At 35.4% G+C, this 7,367-nt stretch overlaps 1 pseudogene across 1 annotated transcript; it reads right to left on the reverse strand.

Annotated features, from left to right (window-relative positions):
* Positions 1 to 6,732: 6,732 nt before the first annotated feature.
* LOC309818346 (peptidyl-prolyl cis-trans isomerase A-like) lies at positions 6,733 to 7,028 on the reverse strand (annotated as a pseudogene). The gene has a single exon. The product of its transcript is annotated as a peptidyl-prolyl cis-trans isomerase A-like (transcript).
* Between the last annotated feature and the right edge of the window lie 339 nt (positions 7,029 to 7,367).

Here is a 7,367-nt window from a genome sequence, read left to right on the forward strand (position 1 = left end):
TCTCCCATTGCGGAGCACAGGCTCTGGACGTGAAGGCTCAGCGGCCATGGCTCACAGGCCCAGCTGCTCCGCGGCATGTGGGATCCTCCCGGACCGGGGCACGAACCCGTGTCCCCTGCATCGGCAGGCGGACTCTCAACCACTGCGCCACCAGGGAAGCCCTGATTTATGTTTTTAAAATGTGTGTCTATTATGCTGAGAACAGATTGTAAGGAGGTGGACAAGAGTGGAATCAGGACATCAACTGGGAAACTATTGCTTTGTTTTATTCAAGAGATAAACATAGTTTTGACTATGTTGGCAGTGGTAGGATAGAACTAGACATAGGATGGAGTTAGGATAGTAAAGGAAATAAGGATAATGCCCATATTTTTGGTTGAATTGTACTGTAAAACCATTTACTAATGGATCGAGACATACATTTGGGAGAAGAGTAGACGGAAACAAAGAGTTCTCTTTAGAACATGCTAAATTTGAGGTAAATAATGTGACCTAGTTATAGTTGGATACATGCATCTGTAATTCCAGAAAGAAATTGGAGCCAAAGACATAGGTTTGTGAAGCTCTCTCTCGCTCTTGCTTTCTCTCGCTCTTCTTTATTCCCCATGTGTAGATGCATCACTATGCCAATTTCCACTTTTAGCTTTGAAGCAAATCGATCTTTTCAATGATCATATTCTCTTCTTTGCCAACACTGTCTTAATCACAATAGTTTGGAACTCGTTTTGGTATCTGACAGTGTAAGTCCTCCAGCTTTTCCCCTTTTCAAATCCACCTTTGCTGTTTTGCTCCTTGGCAATTTCATACCAATTTTAGAATTAGCTTGTCATTTTCTATAAATTCACCATACAGGTTTTTCGCATGTTTTGTTATATTAATTCCTAGGTACCTGACATATTTGATACTGTTTTAACTGATATAGTTTATCAATAAATACATCGAAAGAAATTGTATTTATTTAAACCACCACTTTAGTTGCTAAGTCTATTACTAAAAGTTGTTTAAATAAAGCTTGTTAAAAAACAAGCAAAAAACCCCAAAAACTAACACCCTAAAGCATGTAGCAAGGGAATTCAGACAGTGACATTATTTTAATATGCTTCTCCCTTCTTTCACTGAGCAGAACACACTTGGGGCTTAATTTGTGTGGTGCCAGAAGCTGGATATTCATGTACTTCAACTGAAACTTTTAAAAAATGCAGTCTCATTACAGACAATTTGGAAAATCCAAGAAAGTTAGATAACAATTCTTATAATCTCATCAAAGACAGTAACATTTAACTCTATTTCTTTCTAATGTTATTTTTTCTACTTATCTCATTTTCCTTCTGATGTATTTCTATCACTACTAAAGTAAAAATTTTTGATCTTAATGTATGAATATTCTAATTTCACTATTACACTTAGGAGTAAATACTTGAAAAAATCAATGTAGGAACTTATATAACTGACTCACTAGGAAATGAAACAAAAATATAATACAAATGTTCCTCAGTTTTATAGACTCCCTGAATTATCTGATTTCAACACACAGCTGTAATGTGTATGTATGACACTTTATCCAAACCATCCTAAAACCCTCTTATTTCTTGATATCCTTTTCATTACCCATGACTATGTAAAGGCATTCATTTTCATGTTAAGTAGGTATAACATATTACGTAGAGAATAGCCAAGATAAACATTAAACTTTTTGAATGTCAGCAAGTGTCAAATCAGAAACCAAACAAAATTTAGAGCCTAGAAGTATGCGGAATTAGTTGGTCAACTGGAAGGAGTGTCCTCCAGGGAAAAGAAAAGTTTGGCAGTGTCATTTCAAACTTTTACCTACATTCCAACCACCCCGCCACTGGCTGGTTTCCTTGATGCCTGTCATCTGGTTTTGATCTCTTCTCAACTAGCGTACAGAGTAGATCAGATTCAGGCAACATTCCATCTGGAATCCGTTGGGTCAGTGTATTCAACATGGAGATTGAATGGTAAAGCCTTGGCGATAATACTGACACAATATGAGAAGTTTTACATCTTGGATTGGATTTCAGCCATCCCAGCCACAACCTCCACCACCGTGTTATAAATTTTGGATGCAGCTATCTAACAGAAGGCTAACTGAGATTATGAAGAGACAACTGTTTGGCTCATTATAAAGTCAGATGTGTTCTTTGGCATTTGACTGGACAGCAGAGACTTTGACATTAACACATGGCTCATTAGGAATGAATTTGAGCTTGGCCTTTTGCTGCACTTAAAACAAAATATCTAATATAGAGAAGCAACTCCTTGAAAATGCCGATACAATCTCTTAAACATACATAGCTGTAATTTAAAATGAAGGCACCATTCCTCTAGGCATTTGCCATGAAGAGCATAGTGCGTGTCTTAAAACTGTGAAGCAAACAACGAAACAGCACAGGATCATGTTCCTTTTATCTTTCTTGTTCCTAGTGACAAATACAATGACTTTGCCTGTTCCTCCTAACTGTTTGTCATGTTCTAGAACAGGCTGTCTTGTAGTTTCACAATAGGGTCATGTTTACAGCATTACATTGTAGTTAATGGTCAGTTACCACTTTTATGATAAATTTGATTTTGCAACTCAGTTGATTCAATTTGCACCAAGCTGAAACTTAAAACATGAAACAGTTTACTACCTTGAATCTACAAAGCAGAATACTCTTTGATGTTAAGGCAGCTTAGCACTGTGTATTGAAAGCAGTATGTGTACTATTAGCACAAATTGTTGTTTTTAACTTACAGTGTTTATCGGCTTTGCATTTCTACCAAACTTCATCATTTCTGTTGCTTCAAGTACTTTCAACAATAAAATGCAAAGTGTTTCATTCTAAAATACTTTTAATATTATTTTCATTTAAGTTTGAACTAGTCTATGTTATAATCTGTTTTGCTGCTCTGAGAATTTAAAATTGTAAAGAAATAACTGCTGCTTTCATAATTTATATATATCAAAACATGTACCACGTCAACTGAGAAGTGTGTCTGCCAGTCCTGTCAGTTATGTTGAGAATTACAAATTCCTTATACCTTGAGATATGTTTGTAGAAGCAAATATGATGCTCAAGGAAAGAGCATATCTATCACATATTTCATGGACAACATGACATGACTAAAAGCTTCAGAACTTGAGTAATGCTGAAATGCACAAAATGGGTTCATGTATTTTTATACCTTCAAGATTTTAAATGATAAAAAGATAGTACAAAGAGTCCACAAAACAAAAGAACAAATAAAATTATTCTCTCTAAGCAAAGGAGTTTAGTTTGAGACTGAACCAATATCCACAACACACTCTTCTGCTGCTTATTATTGGTAGGGCCTTGACCAAGGCATATTTCATACTGCAAATGATGGGAATATTCTGCTAGGTGGAGTAAGAGTATGGCAAAACTTTCCTAAAGGGTCTCTCTGTCTTGTGTTTAACTGAAATATATCCTAGCCAGAATTAATCTATATTCTGTTTCATTACTGTATGTCTCCATGGTTCCTAACAGGAGGCACTTAAATAGGTATTTTAAAATGACTAAGTAATCTTTTAAATGATTTTATCTTTGTACAAGTTTTCTAAAAGAAAAATATGCATGGGTGAACCCAAATAAATAAGATCCCAGAATATGAAATGAAAATAACTACATAGTTAATAGCACTGAATAAGAATCAGGATAAGTACTTTCTAGATATGACCAATGATAAACTATTTAAGTTGTGTCTCATTTTTTAATCTGTAAAATAGAAAGAATGACATTTGCCTTCCCAAATTCCAAACTTGTGAAGAACAAAATAGAAAACCTATGATAATACTTTACAAAAATTAGATGAGGCTTGGGAAAATGGCATGCATTTAGAAGACCCAACTTTGAAAAAATCTTGAAAAGATTTATGAAATTTCCTGTCTAAATTCCCAATAAAAAGTGTGCCTCTTGTAAATATGATTTATATTTTAAGAATAAGGAAAGATATCTTAATTAAATTGGTAGAAATTTAAAAACTTCCCCGTGCTTATTATTTTAAAGGATCATCATCACTCAATAATTCTGAGAAATCTGAGGTGGACTTCTTTCCTGAGCTGGAGATCACAGTGCCCCTGACCTCAGACACATGCTGAGGTACAAAAGAGTTTGGAATTCTCTGAAGAATCATTCATTCGGTGTGATTTCTGGGTTCTTCTGACCAACCTAGATCACTGCTCATTGAATAAATAAGTCTTTTACAAAGGAACCATTCTGAGTTAACCCTGTTTTGTATAGATGGACAATATGTCTATGTTGCTTGTTCTACAAGAAGAGTACAGAGAGAATCAACAGCTTGAAAATGTGCCTGGCCCAAGTATTTTAAATAGATTCATTTGGATTTGGAAAGCATAGAGTAATGCCAGTAAAGAGTAAACACGAGAACAAGGGAGAGATAGAGAATGTACAACTGAAGACGGGTTTTATAACTGTGACCAGTAAACTCGGTAAAAGATTATGAACTATCATAGAGAAATATAAGGATATGTGTGTTAAAAAACTAATATTCTGCTGCTACGTGGCAAATGTTCATTCAGTTCTCAGTATGGAAGCAGGATGAAGACAAAGTAAAATGTCTCATTTGTAATGATTCCAGAGTTGAAGGAAATATGGATTTGAGGACTGACGCTTAAGAAATTGCTGTTCTATCAAGTACAGCAGATAACTACATTCAATTCAAAATGACTTTTATTAATGATTTTAGAGACTCTGCCACATGCACACATATTCTTATTCATTAAAATTTTTCCAGTTGTGATTCACTTAAAAATTAAAAGGTAACTCTGTATTTTATGTATAAATAATGCATATGTCACCTGTGTAGCAGTAAGAAAAATGGAGTCCTCAACTAAAACAGCCTTTTCACATTTCCTGAATAGACTGTCTAAATTTTCTGCAGTATAACCTTTGAATTCACTACTATATCTAGAGTGATTTAAAAACAGTTCCAAATTCACTTAACTCCTTACCTAGCCCTCTCCCTGATCTTTAGCTCCCAAAATGCACATAAACATCTTCTAATAAGTTTCAGAAAAAATTTCCTGTTTATTCCAGAGTTCCCCAAGGTGTAAAAGTAAGCTAAGTGACTCTAAAAATAATGCGGGATTATATGTACATGTGAATCTTGGGAAGAGTAAAATTTTTCAATATCATTATTATTATATAAAATTTATTGTCCCTAAGTTTGCACTATATGCATTCTCTTATTCATCACCAGTTCTACCCATCAGTATCCCAAAGTCTGAAATTAAGAGAACAAAGAGAGGGACTTGAAAAATAATCCTTCAAAGTTATGCCACATGGATGACAACTTCTAGAAATGAAAGGGCGGAGATGATTTTCAGCACACAGGATATTTTTAGTTTTAAGCTCTGTGGTCTGATTTCTACTTGACTACCATATACATTTTTATTTGTGAAGCCTTTATAAGTATATAGTAGAAGAACTTGTGCTCAGTTTAACACTGTCATGTACATTTGCCTTGTTCTTTTTTACTTGTTCTTGACAGCGCTTCCTATCTTCTGGAATTAAATTTGAGGAGAATCTATATCACCATCATTTAGCTAACAAGAGACATTTTAAATAGACATTGGTTACTGGTGAAATTGTAAGCACTGACCTCTGAACGTCCTAAAGGAAAAAGCTCTCATCCACTGCCAGAAAAGGTCTCTCAGGGATATTCCTACTGGTACTTGGCTGGATTTCTGAGCCTGAGAATCTTTGTGCACTACAGAGAAGGTTATTCCTCCTGGTATAATCAGCCTATCAGTCATTTATCCTGAACAATACTGTGCTGCTGCCTACATTTAGTCTCATAGTGAAAATGAAGTCATTTCTCATGAAATCCCTTAATAGATATCTCCACAACTCATTATTTTTTATTGTAAATAAGGTGCTAGACAGTAACAAACATGATAAAATGTAAAATGCATTAATGTTTTTGTTAAATCTCAAGTTGGTGGTGTACCTTAAACCATATTTTTCAGAAAAGGTTTCTTATATTTAAACATATAGGGCCCAAAACTATCTTATTCAACAATTTTAGTTTCATGGATATGTAAAATAATTGACAAAGAAAGGAGTAAGGAAATGAGGACTTTAAGCATCAAGTATACTGACTGCAATGACAATACCTTACCATAAGGAGAGCTGAAGAGAAAGAATTATTTCCCTACAGGATAAGTTCCAGTTTAGTGAGGGATCAGACCTGATATTTAAACACAGTACTTGAAAAACCCATTCACAAGAGGAAAATCAAGTGTAAATAAAAAGAGTTTTAGCATTTGAATATCAACACAGATTTGGATAAATTTCAATGTCTTTATTTCAGAATTTTTGTTTGTACTATGCAAAGGATCAAGCAACTCCCTTCCTCATATAGTCAAATGATTGAGCTCATTCACAAAGCTGCGTATATTAAATGGTATAAAGTATTTGAAAGATACTTTTATTCTTTGATCAGATTTGGATAAAACTGCAGAATAGGTAAGATTTTTTAAATTGCTGTTTAGTTTTTATTTTATAATCATAAACTTAACTCTTCAACCTAGCTAGACTTGAAGGGGGATAAAGAAAATATGGAACCCAAGGAACAGTAGCAAGAGCACAAAAGTTATAGGATAATGAGAGCAGATGGAGGTGGAGGGGTATTCTCCTGAACTACAAGAGAAATGGTCTGGTGATTGAGATAAAACCTAAGTTAAATTTATTACAGTTGTTCACAGTGGGCAATGGTGATCTTGCTGGTCTTGCCATTCCTGGACCCAAAGTGCTCCATGGCTTCTAAATCATTTATAAACTCTTTTACCTTAACAAAGACCAACCCCTCAGTCTTGGCAATGCAAATAAAAAATTGGAACTGTTTGTGTTGGGCCCAGAATTTGCCATGGGCAAGATACCAGGACCCGTGTGCTTCAAGATGAAGCTCTCCTCATCAAACTTTTCCCCATAGATGGACTTGCCGCCAGTGCCATTAAGGCATAGGAAGTCTCCACCCAGGCACATAGACCCCAGAATAATTCTGTGAAAGCAGGAATCCTGATAACCTTTCTTCCCAGTGCTAAGAGCACAAAAGCTTTCTGCTGTCTTTGGAACTTTGTCTTCAAAAAGCTCAAAGGGGACACTGTCCAGGGACTCATTGTTGATGGCGACGTAGAAAAAATACGGTGAGGTTGACTAAGCTGGTATGTCTCCCGGTGGCAGCAACAGCATCAGCAAAACCCAGAATAGGTAAAATTTTAATTGAACTCTCTATTCAACTTTTCCTTCTCATGTGTTCTGTCACATCTCCCAGAACAGCACTCCTCATACATCTTTAGGCCTTAATATTCTCTTCCCCTCTAA

Source organism: Grampus griseus, assembly GCF_964374135.1.
Source record: "Grampus griseus genome assembly, chromosome: 2".
NCBI lineage: Eukaryota > Metazoa > Chordata > Mammalia > Artiodactyla > Delphinidae > Grampus > Grampus griseus.